The following is a 14,723-nucleotide window of genomic DNA, read 5'->3' on the forward strand; positions in this document are numbered from 1 at the left end:
AAAGTAGTAATAAGTGCAGCAAATGTGCCTTGTATTGCTCCCAGTAGACCACATGTCACTAATACACCAATACACTAATACACTGTGCAATGCAATAGTTATAATAGTTTCTGTCTGTATATATAATATTTCAGTTACTGTGAATTATTTACTGTTTTTTATTGCTCATTTGCTTATTTATAATACTTATTTTGATCTTGTTTTTTTAATAATTTACTATGTCTCTTGTTTGCACTATCCTCTCTGCTGCTGTAATCCTGTAAATGTCCCCGCTGCGGGACTAATAAATTATTATCTTATCTTATCTTATCTTATCTTATTGGTTCAACAATTAGGGAAATTGCTATCTAACTCTCTGAGGGGTTTGATATTTCCTATATTTGGGTGTCCCTTCACTGTGTAAATAAGATAAGATAATAATTTGCAGGATTACAGCAGCATAGGCTATAGTGCAAAACAAGAGACATAGTAAAAGAAAGACAAGATAAAAATAAAATGAAATAAAAAAACAACTATTATAAATAAGCAATAAAAAACAGTAAAAAAAATCCACAATAACTGAAATATTATATGCACAGACAGAAACTATTATAGCTATAATGCAGTTATGTTATATAGGGGACTACAGCTATTTGGCTCCTATATATATACAAATTAGGAATAAAGTGCTGTCCCATTAGATGTTGTGTTATTACACAGAGAAAGGGGGCGTGCCAGGGACCTTGGCTGACGGGGCAGAGAGCGCAGCAAGCTTCGGATGTCGGCTGTTGAGGAGGACAGTCATCCCCTCTGCTTCATCCACACATATGGCAGCATTTATGTCACCTTCAAGGGCAGCCTGAATGGCAGGATAACACAGAGCCACAGTGTGTTGCATTCACACAAGCAAACCTGGCCTTGCAGATGAAAAGGTTGCAGACTTGCGCACCATGGCTTCTTCTGCTGCTGCTGCTGCTGCTGCTCCTCCACCCGAGGCGAGGAAGTTCACCCGGGGGCTCAACAAGCCGGGCACCGCCGCGGAGCTGAGGCAGAGTGTGTCCGAGGCTGTCAGGACGTCTGTGTTGATGGTAAGAGTGGACACTTGGACACATGGGAGGACTGTGGGAAGCTTGCTTGCTTGCTATAAACATGGAGGACATTTATCACTGTAATCTTTAGTTATATAAGTTGCATCACATACAGCACCAGTCAAATGTTTGGGCACACCTTCTCATTCAACTACTTTGAAGAATCTAAAATATAAAACATATTCTGGTTTGTTGAGCATTTGTTTGTTTACCACATAATTCCATATGTGTTCCTTCATAGTTTGGATGTCTTCAATATTAATCTACAATGTAGAAAAACATAAAAATAAAGAAAAAACATTGAATGAGAAGGTGTGTCCAAACTTTTGACTGGTACTGTATATATTATTTATCCGAAAATGATGACACTTCTACAGTAATGCTGTCAATTGAGTGTCTATTGTTACAACTTTCTCAAAGGGGTTGCCAGGTGACTGAAATATACACCTCCAGCTAGATACACACACACACACACACACACACACACACACACACACACACACACACACACACACACACACACACACACACACACTTGCACATTTCTTTAGTTCATCTTGTCACATGACCCCCCCAGGTGCACCTTGCAACCAGATATCTTAGAGAGGAACAGCTAAGTCATGACAAAGGTAAGAAAATTGAACTGTATGACAGTATGCACTCAGAAAAATATTTGTCTATTATAATAAAGGTGGTGATATTATTGTGTAGACATGACATCTGCCTCTACAGTAAAACCCTCTATAGTGTCCTCATCTTAGGGGACTTACCCCGACTAACCCAGTGTCTGTTAAACTAACGCTGATCAATATGCCATTTTTTTCCACTGCAACTAATGGCTTTTTGCTGTCAATTGTGGCTGCTGTCTCTCTCCGTGGTCCCAGTGCGCCAACTGATCTCGTAATAAAGTCACCAAAAGAGAACAGGCAGTTTAGTCCCAGTTATATAAAAACCCCACCTTAACTGTCTGACTAAGTTAAATTGCCAATCATTTGTGTATCTGGTTCCTAGTGCACCAGTAAAGTCATTTCAGAACAGCGCCAGCGCACTGGAAGTGGAGTATAAATTTGGTACTATGACACTTGGCTGTCTGCTATGATGTCCAAATGTTGCTGAGGCTACGTTAGAGTCAAGTGCCTGTGAGGGGGGAAGCTCAGAGGACCAGCCGCTGACCAGTGACCATGAGATCTGGTCAATGCTAATGAGTTTGAACGAGGGGTTGGGCATGGGTCATCATGTTACAATCGCATACTGTGTACACCATTGCCGTCACAGTACAGTGAGAATGTAAACTCAGGGAAAAGTGGAGCAGAAGTGTACATTTTGTCATGCACTGTATATACTGCATGTTTTATGTGCATCACCAAAATATGAATTCTGCTTCTCCTCACCAACAGCTGCCATTATGAATCAAAATTGAATGCATTTAGATTTAAACGTAACTAGCTATTTATATATATAAAAAAAGTTTTTTTTGCAATCAGTGAACGGAAGTGACCATATTTGGACGAGTGATGCAGTGGTAGAGACAACGTATAAGGCTCTGGTAGCGACGTGTCAATCCCAAGGTAGCCCCGCCCTAAAGCATACTCAGCTTTATGGTCTATTTAACTCTAAATGAGACCCATAATTTAATTAATGAACAATATGCTGTTTTGAAGAAGACTTGAAACTAGATTGAGACCATACACTCATGTTTACAGTTTTTACTGAGGTAATAAATCAAGTGAGAAGTAGGGTAATTTTCTCATAGACTTCTATACATCAGGGGAGTCACCCCCTGCTGGCCATACAAGAGAATGCAATTTTGAAGACCCTTCCGCATTGGCTGAGTTTTTCAGAACGTGAGGTTGCAGCCTGGTCCAGAATAGCCGCCTCAAAGGAATACTGCACATGCCACATTGACGCAATCCCGAGTTCGATTCCTTGCTAGCCGGACAGTTCACTGCCCATCATTCCCCTACTCTCTTTCCCCACATTTCCTGTCTCTCTCCACTATCAATATCAATTAAAAGCATAACCTGTTGTAAATTTGTAGTCTCCAAATTTGAGCTGATATAACCCAGATGACATCACTATAACATAATCAGGGTTATTTCCCCAGAAACGAGTGTCCATTTAACTAATTTTGGCAGCTGTACATGAAGGTCTGGCTGAATTAGCGAAACATCTGCACTTATAGTTATCAGAAAAGACGTTGTACCTTTTTTGGCGGACCACACGGCATGCACCTGGGTCCCATTATGTGCCCGCTATGGTGCCTCTGTGTGAACTTACTTCTGCTATACCTCTATTTTTGACTTTGTACTTATGGGGCAGCTGTTTTCCCCAATCCATTTGACATGGAGACTGACATGCTGGTATGGCTAAACAAATATATATAAATATATATATATATAAATATAGTATACTAGACAACAGAGAATGTCCTCAACAGCTCAGATTTCACCCAGCAAGAAGCAGGTTGATCTTGGATTGCTGTGTGACTTTGATCTAATCTGGTTGAGTAAATGTTATCCAAAAGAATGGAGGAAGTATTTGAAAGACTTGTTTTTAAAACTCCCTAAAGTAACATGATCCTTTTCCTGGTATAGTGAGGCCCAATCCATTATTTAGTCTTAATTTGAATCGGTGTCATAGTAGCCCTATTAATTCTGTTATAGTCCACAGTGTGTGGAGTGGCATAATGGATGTCAGATCAGATCCCTGGGCTGTATTTAATAATGGATGAGATGATGGTTAGTGTCCCGGCTATTTTTAAACGTGCCCTCTTTCTCCTCCGTAAACCCGGTGTTACACCAAAGCACAGAGGGGGCCATAAATTATGAATACCTGCATATGTGATAAATCATCTAGTCACCTAGATGATTTATCACATATGCAGGTATTCATAATTTGCCTGATCAAGACCGAGGCCAGATCAGGCAAGTTGGATGCTTGCGCCACTCACACACACACATACACACACCATAGCTACTGCAGGCGTGGCCGGCGCACTCAGCTACCTTAGTAAACAAAGCGGAGGCCGAGCAGTGGAGCGGTAAAGACGGCCCCTGCTGTTTTAATAATCACTTCCAACTGCGGTAAATGCTTGCTCGGGGGGTTTTATACCTATTTCTGCCCTCTCCCTGCCTCACTGAATGAATCTTTACTCATATCTCCATGCACACACACATGAAAACTATACAAACACTCAAATTCGTTTCTGGTTGTTTGTCCACTCTCTTTTTGTCCTCTCTGTCTCTAGATATGGGGCACTGACCCTGTAATGTCCTACTGATACCTTAAAGCTGTAACTTTTATAAAAAATAGCTTTGTCATATTCGCTTGAACTGTACTTGAACTGAAAAATTCTGGTTCCGAGGCCTCCTTTTAGTGCTCCTAATGGTCGCCATGTTGAAAAAAGTCAAGGCAAAAGTAGGCGGAGGAAAACTCTTTATACAGCTAAAATGTGTTTCTGAAAACATTAAGTGGCGCCTAGTAGTCAATGCGGTAACAGAATATATATATTATATGTAGCTTATATAGCTTCACAGCTGCGTTAGAGACTCCTTGGATCTGATTGGTTGTTTTCCTCCGGCCTTGGTGGAATCTTGCACATGACATTAGATGCACTAAAAGGAGCCAGAGGAGCCTGAATTTTTCACAGATTATCCGTCTCATGTACTACTATCAGCATATAGTGACAGTTTGAGCAAATATGACAAAAAGTTATATTTTAAAAGTTGCCAACTGCAGCTTTAATACCGCCTTAAATTCGATTCTTGGTTCGGACCAGCAGTTCAAACTGTGGAAATTACGCTTAAGAGTGAACTCCTCTCTTTAGAGGATTTGGTCTGATCAGAGCATTAAAATTTTTTTTTTTAAAAACCTGGCAGAGATAATCTGCAGATTTGCTTTAGCTCTGCTGACCTACATCTGTGTCATGATACTGGACCTGCGATGATGAAGCGGCTCAGCGTTTGGTCGCTTGCTGGGTTCGTGGCGTCACGAGGTTGCTGCCGCTGACAGCTGAGGCTAGGGCTTTTCTGGCCATGTGGTTTTCACGTCTTCTTTATTTAGGCTACCTCATACTCTGTAGTTACCACCCTTTCACTGGTGCAAACACCCGCTGTCTTTTTGTGCTTTCATGGCCAGTCTGGCATGTGTGTGTTTATATATGTAGACAGTCTTGTGAGCATTCATTTCCCCTTTAAAAAGGACAGAGAACATCACGAATCAGCATCACTGTAATGCAAAATTCTTACTTCATGACATGGTTTTGACATGTTGCCAGAGTCTCCACCGCAATCGAGGCTGTGATCATTCTTTACAGCCTGCAGGCCCACGAAAAAACAAAACGCCTGTACTTGTTTGAGTGCCACATCATTTTTATTGGATAGCTGCTGCATGTTTTTGTTTCTGCAACAAGGCCCCGAAGTGTTGATTCAAGAGTGAAGAGAGTGTGTAGGGGGATTTCAGCTTATTGCAACATCTTCAGTGTTTTGAGGTTACTTTTGTTGTTTATTGTAAGAATGTGCCTAAGGTTTAGCAGACAGTGACATTACATTTCAATTTTAGCAGACAATTTTATGTTAATTCCAACTGATCTTTCTGTTAAGAAACTCAAACATTTCATATTAACATACATTATCATATTCCTGGAGTACTTAGAAGAGATGATATTAGAGATGGGAACTACATCAGTGTAATATATGATTTTAGAATCATGACCACTTTAATAAGATACAGATAAAAATAAATCGTTCAGTTTTCAGTAAACACAACTATCGCTGCTCACAGCTGAAAAACATTAAAATAAATTGTGGGTTGTGGTGATCCAGAAGGGAAATGTTTAGGGAAAACATTTTTAAGTTACTCCCTAGTAACTGACATGACAAATAAACCGAACTTTATGTGTTAAATTGGTGGAGTACTACCCCTTTAACCCTGTGTCACTTATTTGTAATGGTTACGCGTCTACATTTAATAAACGATTAGCAACAGCAACGGGTTGCTATTCCAATCAGCAGTGCAGCCAGCCTTTTCTGCAAAAATTGTACAGTGACCATAAAAAAAATCCTCTGACCCAGTTGACACAATTGCACACCCAGTTCTCAGTGTAAAAATAGCCATCTCATTTTAGTGTGTAAAACATTCACGGCCCTTTTGGCGGCATGATAATCCCTCCAAGTGGAAGTTAGGCTGTGATAGGTAGAAATAGAGCACATCGTCGTAGTCGGCCAGATTACCTGCAGGCCTTTCATGAGACTCTCAATACCCAAATCACATGGGTGTAACCCAGATTCTACGGTAACATTCATTATTATTAGCCTGAATCAAAGGTCCCTGATGAAACTATTGGCACATTTGCCTGAGATGAAGAGAATTATAGTAACAACTCACACTATATCTACTTGAAGTGCAATGGGGACATGTTATGGGCCACTTTTTTTAAACCAATCCTTTAACAACCAGAAAACTACTCTCCCTGTGGTGGACATAGGCGGACACGACTGTGGCCCTGAAGGTAGCGCGGGTCGTCACTCATTCAGAAGATCAGCGGTTTTATCCCCTGCTCCTGATGGCTGAACCATATGAATGGATGTGAATGATAAATCCTGATGGGCACCTTGGTGGCACCTTGCATGGTAGATCCTGTAATTGGTGTCTTGCCCTGGTGTCTTGATGGGTTGGAAGACTGAAAAGGTGCTATAAAAGTAAGAGTCCATTTACCAAGTCTGCATCATGTCCATTTCACAACAGCCAAATTATCCAAATCGTTAGAAACTCCAGGTTTATTGCCCTCCCGTCCACAAGAGGCACTGAGTGGTGTTTCAGTATACTAATGGTAGTACCTTTCACCTTAGAAATAGTGGATGAGGACCTCCACCTCTTTTTCTCTCCCAACACCTTCACCTGGATTGAGTGTGTGTTGGTTTATACCATGGGCCTTTCGAATAACTTTTAGTGTAAGTAGCCATTTCTTTCTAATTTTTGGATTATGGAGTATTTCAGATGGTTAATGGATCATCTTTGATTTCATTTGTTTAGTAATTATAAAGTACAAGTTTGGCAAATCATTATATTATATATTTACTATTTATTTAACTTTATTGCGCAATAATTGGCGAGATTTAAAGGCTGAATGAAGAAGATTTGTGTACTCTAACTATGGCAATCATCAATCAACTCCAGATTATTTCCTGACTAAATAAACGGCACAAGTAATAGTAACCCCTGACTGTGGCTCCAGTTAGAACCTTAAATCCATAACACAAAGTATATCCAAATGGATAATGCGATGAGATGCACATTTCTCCAGTTCTTAATTCCTCCAATACTTTGGTTTATAGGCAAAATACGTCAAAAATGAACGGCATTCCCATCAGCCTCATCTGATATATTAGTAATAAATGCAAATTAGCAAATGTTAGCATGCCTAAACGCTAATCATGGTCATACGAGCATTGCAGCTCTGCTGTTTCTTAGTACAGCCCTCAAAGAGATGCTAGCATGACTGTAGCATCTTGGTCATGTTCCATGGTCATTGATCACAAATTTGTGTTAATGCTTTGTAATCACATTGGACATGGATTCCCTCTATCTACATTCACATGACTGACTACATGCACAAATAAGAGTGTATTAGAAGTCTCACAGGCCTAGCTTTTGCAAAACAAACCTCAGATAGTTTTTCCATTAAAACCACTGCAGTGAAACTTGGCTGCCATACCGTCTTTTTTGAGTCACTGCTTTTGCATGCTCTCCGGGTCACATTGCAGTATGTTCTCATGACTGCATGTCCCTACCCTGTTATTTTTTTTATTTCAATTGAAGTGTATGTGGAGGGAGTGTTGCACAATCTATTAGAAACGATGAGGTAAGGAGCATCGTCTGTCTTTTTGATTCATGTTCCCAGTGAGTCATCAGGCTTCAATGTTGTTGCAGTGGTAATAGCAGCCTGTAGGAGGCAGCAGTGATGCACGTTTCCACCAGGTGCCATACAGAAATGATCATGCTGTAAGCATTCAAACATGTAAAGACAAAGACTTGGACAGAAAACTCTTGAATGAGTCTTTATTATTTCTGTCAGCATTTTTAGCCATGGCATTGGACTGGGAAATTAGGGTTTCATTTGGTCTGTCACCCTTAGAATCTTTACACAAGGTTTGATTTATTTGTTTTTTGCAGCTTGTAATATAACGCTGTGTAATGGAACGATTGATTCTTTTCGTTACTTTCTCTAAAAGAACTTGTCTAGTTGCCAGGAAACCAGCCTTAATCCCTCATATTTAGTTTTTCAGAATAAAAGAGGGTTCACCGCTTTGAAAAGCTGATAAAAAGTCCACATATTGGTCTAAAACTGCCGATGCAAAAGCCATAAAGGAGTAACTTTATGATCCAGGACGGATGGACTAGAGTGTTTGGTGGATTAGAAAATGAGCATTTTACATTTGCTTTGCTGACTGAGGGGGGATTACATCATTGCCACTGTGCCCTGCTTTACATCTGATGAACATCTTCTTTGGATTCTGATGAAATCATTTTGTGGTCCAGTGCAATCTGTGGTCTCCCCAGTTTGCAGATGTCTGTGTAAAAAAGGTTATTGGGTGCATTATTGGGTGCAGTTTGGATTTCATTAGATTAATGCATCCCCTGAGGGACAGCCCATAATATAATGACATTGTTCAAAGGATGCTGTTGAGGCTTTTTGAATGAGCCTGAGAAAACTGCATTGACGGAAACCGCTTTGATGGGGCACTACACCACAGAATCTCATCAGTAGCCAAGTTTCCATTCACTTATATTGCACATTTTGCAGTATCAAATTATTATTAGTAGTAAAAAGTTGCCGTTTACAGCCACTTTAACCATTTACTGTTATTCCAAATACTGCTTCTTCCTTGTTTTCTCTTTTGCTTTTTAATAGGATTTTCCTTCTTACCCATTTTGCTGCATCATCCACTTAAAAAGTAGGTGAGTGTGTCACCCGCTGATTAAATATTTACATCAGCCACTGGAGAGAAGCTGAAGAAAACCCCAGGCTTTTAAATTAGCCTTTCATAAACAAGCCTGTATCCTTCAGCTCCTCACACCCTTAGCTCTGTGGAGAGGATGTGAGGATGTTAATTGGATCTCGAGGAGTTGCAGAGGGTTGCCAGGTTCGTCCTGGTCGTCCTATGACGCACCATGCTTGATTTATCAGTCCGACCAGGAGTCTATGTCTGTGGGCCTGGCAACGTGGGTCAAGAGAAGTTAAATCATTCCTTTTTATGTCTTAGAGCCCTTGTAAGTGACATCATAAGGGATGACTGCATCGCTTGTAATTTCACTGTCAGTGGGAGAATGAAGAAGGGAGGGAAGGAGGCAGAGAGAAGGAGTCTGCAGCAGCCAGCTTGTGTGTGAGTGCGTCTTTGTTGGTAACGCGCTGCTTTTACTGTTGACAAAGCATGCGGAGTCAGAGAGTGACTAAGCTGTGAGAGCGAGGGGAGTTTGGGGGGGGGGGGAGAAATAGCCCGCTGGGAGGGGAGAAGAAGTGAAAGTGACAGGCGTGAGTGCGTGATGGAAAGAGATGGCCAGCGTTAGAGGAGAGGGAGGGAAAGTGATCCGGCGAGGAAGAGAATCGGTGAGAGAGAGCAAAGCGAGAGCGTCTGAGCATCCTCGTCCCCCCCGGCGGAAGGGAGGAAGGAAGGAAGAAACGCCCTGCTTCGGCTGAGTGAGCAGCTTCTCTCCTCCACGCGCTCATCCATCCATCCCCGCTGAGCTGAACACCGGAGCGAGTCACGGCTGAGACTCGCTTTGGAGGATAGCGGTTGTGTTCCAAGCGGAATGATCTGGGATCCTCCTCAGCTCCTCTGGAAACTGATACCTGAGTGACTTTTGACATACACCTGTAAGAGGACTTTCTCCACATGTGGAAAGAGGTCAAGGTTGGGAGCATCCACCTGGGCAAAGAGTTGGAAGATTAGGCTCCAACAGTGGGATAATTTCCCCTGCATGGTGGTGGCAAGCGCCTGGTGGCACCATGGGATGCGCCACCAGCGTGGTTCTGTTGGAGGGGCTGCGCTCCATCCTCGAGAGGAACTGCGGCTACATCAAGGGGGCGTTGGAGCCGGGGGCTCTGGAGGAGGACGATGAGACACTGAGCCTGAGGGGATCGCAACTCTGGATTCCCACCACCGCTCTGGTAAACCCCACTTTGACATATTACCTCTTCGCTGGCGCACGCGGAGGCTCATTTCCAGTCATGTTCCACCCCATTGCAATCAGGTTTTAATTGAAATAAACTCCAGTATGTTTTATTTTTATGCAGCTGTTAACCAGAATATGTACCACACAAAATTACAGTTCGGAATTACTTTTAATCTGCAAGTAAGTAGATTTTATGACCAGGAGAATTCATCTCCTTGAGTCCATATGACTGAATCTTCCTCTAAATTAGATATAGAGAAGAATTCCTTTTTCATTTTTTTCCTGTATTTGATCAGAGACTCCACTAGCTAGAGCAAAAGTTTATTTTTGATTCATATAACACATAAAGCATATCTTTCTTGAAGTAAATTTTTTATAATTTACAGATAGAGCGGAGACTCGTCGGATACGAAGTTACTGCACCGATCAACAGATTTTGGGGCTAATAATCTTCCTAATAGACTCCCCCGAGGAACTGGATGTAGAAGTCAAGTATATCTTTCAGTGCGCCACGATCGCCCAATTACTGAAGCAGATCAAAAGCTTAACATTTGGCTGCCAGGAAATATGAGATAAGTCTCAGGATTTGCCCGAGTTTGCTTGGTCTGAGCAAGGAAAGTATTATCTAGGTCCGTAGCCATGTTGTCTTCCACTTGGATTTATGCAGTGCTACATTAAGCTACATCCGCTCAAATTAGCTCCATTAGCCCGCATCCTGGCCAGTGCTAAATCAAAGAGATTAAATGGACAATCGATGGCCATGGGGGTAAAGTAGAACTTCTAGTGCACACTGAGTCAAGGACGTTCACTATAAACCATTATCTCTTTTGGATGCAGTGTTTCCTTTGCAACCATTAGGCTGCCGTTGGCCTCCCGTAACCCTTCCCTTACAAACAGCAATTACATCTTTTGGTTGCAAAGGAATAAATCACCCCGAACCACGATAAGGGTCCAGAACAGCAACCCAAACCCATAATCTAGTAAACCTTTGATTTGTAAGTGTGCATTTTAAGGTATGTGAGAGAGAGAGCAAGACCTGCAGACTTGTAGCTAAGTTTGAAAAATGAAACTTTTTTCCTACACAATTTTCAGTTTGAGTATGTAGAGGAATATTATAGAGGAAGATCTTAAGTACATTTATACTCTGTTTTATTTTCTGTAGCTAAGCAACCAATGGACTTCCTGTTTACAGCGGCACCCGCATGGCCAGTGTTCGTGAATAGTCGTGTGATATTCGTCTTTAGGCGTGCTAGTATGGACGGAAATCATTTCTAAAACAGTGCTGGAAGGCCCGTATGGACGGAGATTGTTTATATTGTTCCATTGTTTATGGATGTAGCCTAACTTTGAGTTTTCCAAGCTAATAGAGGCTAAATCCTCCCTTTTATAATGCTGAAGCACAGCACTTCGTCTCTCCAATCCCTCAGAGGTCAACTCTGTCTAGATGGATTGGTCTTCTTTACAGTAAGATAAATGTCAGTATAAGTAGAGAACAAATGTTGAATCCAAAGGGTCCAGTTCACCAGTCACCTATAGCCTTTCAATTTTATTTTCCTGACCAGTAATTTGATTATTTTTCTGACTTATTGATGTTTAATCCACTAATGATTAATGTACAATGGAATGCACATAATACAACTTTGGAAGTCCTGCTAAATTCCAGCATTCTGGTCAAGTGCAGGTGATGGATCAATTATTTTGTAAGCCAGACAGGAGCCTGACTGGATCTACATTCTCCTCCTACGGACTAATCCTAGGGACTTTCTGCTCTCCTGGTTGACGTTGCTGTACAGTCTCGAGCCGACCTCTCTGCACCTCTGAGAGCTCTGACATCATAGAGGAACTCCCCTCTCCCATATCGCATTTAATTTCTCCCACATGTTTTCCCCCTAAACTACCTGCAGGAGCAGTAATATAACGTTGACCACAAGACAGAGCTGCTCCTTGCTACTTGATTAAAGGAAATTCTGTTTTTTAGTGTGACGGACAGTCCCAGCTACATGCTAGTAGGGAGCCTACTAGCATGTGTGTGTATTAGGGTCGGTCCAAAGGGGTAGTTTCGCTTCTTTTCAGGCAACGCCCTCACACTTTCTCTCCCAAAGGTGCCTGCAGCAATGGTCGGCTCCCAATCATTACGTCATTGCCCTTATGCAATTCTCCACAGACTTGTGTGACGCTCTATATATATGTGTGTATGTGTGTGTGTGTGTGTGTGTGTGTGTGTGTGTGTGTGTGTGTGTGTGTGTGTGTGTGTGTGTGTATGTGTGTGTGTGTGTGTGTGTATGTGCCTCTTGGGAAGGGTGTGGAAGGCTCTCATGTGCTAATGAGTTCAAGCTGTGTATAAATCATTTTCCTTCACTCTCTCTCTCTCTCTCTCTCTCTCTCTCTCTGACTATCCTTTTGGGGTTTTTTACGTCAAGCTCTTACGCAGATGGGCTCGTAGACTCATTTGCACTCCCATCATGCACGCGCTCGGACACATATTCTCGCGGTATCGCTGGCACTGTGCCAGGGATGGCTTCAGGAAGCGTGATGTCGTGTGAGGGTGAGCTCCGGGGATGCGGGTGAACGAAGCGAGGATGACCTCAGTGGCAGGCAGGGTCTCTGACAAGAGGCTGATTATCACGCTGAGCTGGTGTCGCTGTCGCTGAGGCCGCCGCAGTCCAGTCAGCAGTCCTTTACAGGCCGAGGCCAGAGGAGAGTCAAGTCAGAGCGCTGCATTAGAATAGCTTTAAATACTTCACCCCCAAAATAACAGTTAGTACTGCTACTAAAAGGAAGTAGTTTCCAACCAGCTTAAAAAATTCTAATATTTACTACCTTTTTTTCCCCCAATTTCTACCACAGCGAGTTTAGAGATGCGAAAGTGACTATGATATGAAGGTCTGTGTGTCCTTCGCTTATCACAAGAACCGTTCATCAGATCTACTTCACCTTTGGGGATTGCATTACTGGGGACCAAAAGACATGCAGTGTCCAAGTTGGTGCAAGCAACAGTGCTCTCTACAGCAGCGGGGGCGGGGTTCCAGGGGTGTGCGAGGACGTTTTGCATTTTGAAAACTGGAGTTGCACTATACTGCCTTTTTCTGTAGAAGACGCTCGACCAGACAAAACTTGATGCTATGCAACCACCGAATTAGTGCTAACGAAACAAAAACCTTGACACATCCCACACACTTGTCTTAGTCGGTACTAGCGCTGCCCCACTCGTGGTGAATATTCCTGTGGCTCATAAAGCTTCTTCCAGCTCAAATCCCTTATCTTGGAGAAGTTGAACGACCTTATTTTACAGCCTCTTTGGGGTTTTTTAGGGCAAGTTATTTCTCTGAATGGTACATTTCAGCAAGTCCCTTTGAAGAGAGTACAGTTAAAACAAGATATGCAAATCTTGCACAGTGCCTCACACATCAGAGAACCCCGCTGTACAAAAAGTGAACCTCACACACACACACACACACACCCTTGCCCGCCTTTGTGCTACATTTTGTCAGGGGTGATGGCACCGAAACTGCAGCAGAGGCCTTTGAAGTCATCCTGACCCGTCGCGTGTCATCCCCTCTCTCTGACACCCCCCTCCCTCTCTTTCTTTCAAGAGAGCCCCGACTTCTCTTCCCATGGAGATAATTGGATGAGTTATTAATCATGCTTGTTAAGTCAGAAAGATTCAGTGGTTTGTAAACATCGACCGTGGTTTGGGAATTGTGTTTAACTCAGCAGAAGAGAGAAAAAAAAACTTTCGGGGATTTGCATAAAATTACCCACATTAATTTGTCATTGAAAACTTTAAATGTCATCGTTTGGAAACACACTCTTCGATAGAAAACAGCTGAGCCGAGGCGCCTCGGTTTGCTTGAAGATTAAAAGGAGAGGACGCTGACTGTTCCTGAAGCAGCGGGAGAGTGTGTGTGAGTGTGTGTCTAGTCCAAGAGCCGGATAAGAGTGTTTTTACTGACCCCGCTGTGAGTGCTCTCTGCAGCGGATACCGCGTAGCACCAGTTCAAAGCAGAGAAAAATATCAATGAGGAGCACAACTTTATCAACACAGATCGGGTGTCTGCGTACTGGTACGGTTATTTTTAGTCTCTTCAACAGTAGCGCAGTTTTTCATTCCAATATGTGATCCATCTGACAATCAAAACTGATGTAAGAGAAGAACCTTGATCTTTTACGTCCTGTCATATCATCAGATCATGAAGGAATTCTCTGGCAAGCAACCAATGGCACAATATGCTACACACAGAAAAATAAAGTTGATACTACTTTCTGGTGGACGAAATATATAATGGTGAAACAGTTTCAAAGCATTTCTTCATTCTTCTCTGATGGCACCCTGCCAATCAAGAGGTAGACACGCCACAAAGCCTACCCTGCTTTATGGTCTATTTGACTCTAAATGAGACCATCATTTACGAAATAAACATCACGCTGTATTGAAGAAGACTTGAAACTAGCAATTGAGACCATAAACTCATGTTTAGAATG

The sequence above is a fragment of the Anoplopoma fimbria genome, chromosome 22 (genome assembly GCF_027596085.1).
Source record: "Anoplopoma fimbria isolate UVic2021 breed Golden Eagle Sablefish chromosome 22, Afim_UVic_2022, whole genome shotgun sequence".
NCBI classification, from domain to species: Eukaryota; Metazoa; Chordata; class Actinopteri; order Perciformes; family Anoplopomatidae; genus Anoplopoma; species Anoplopoma fimbria.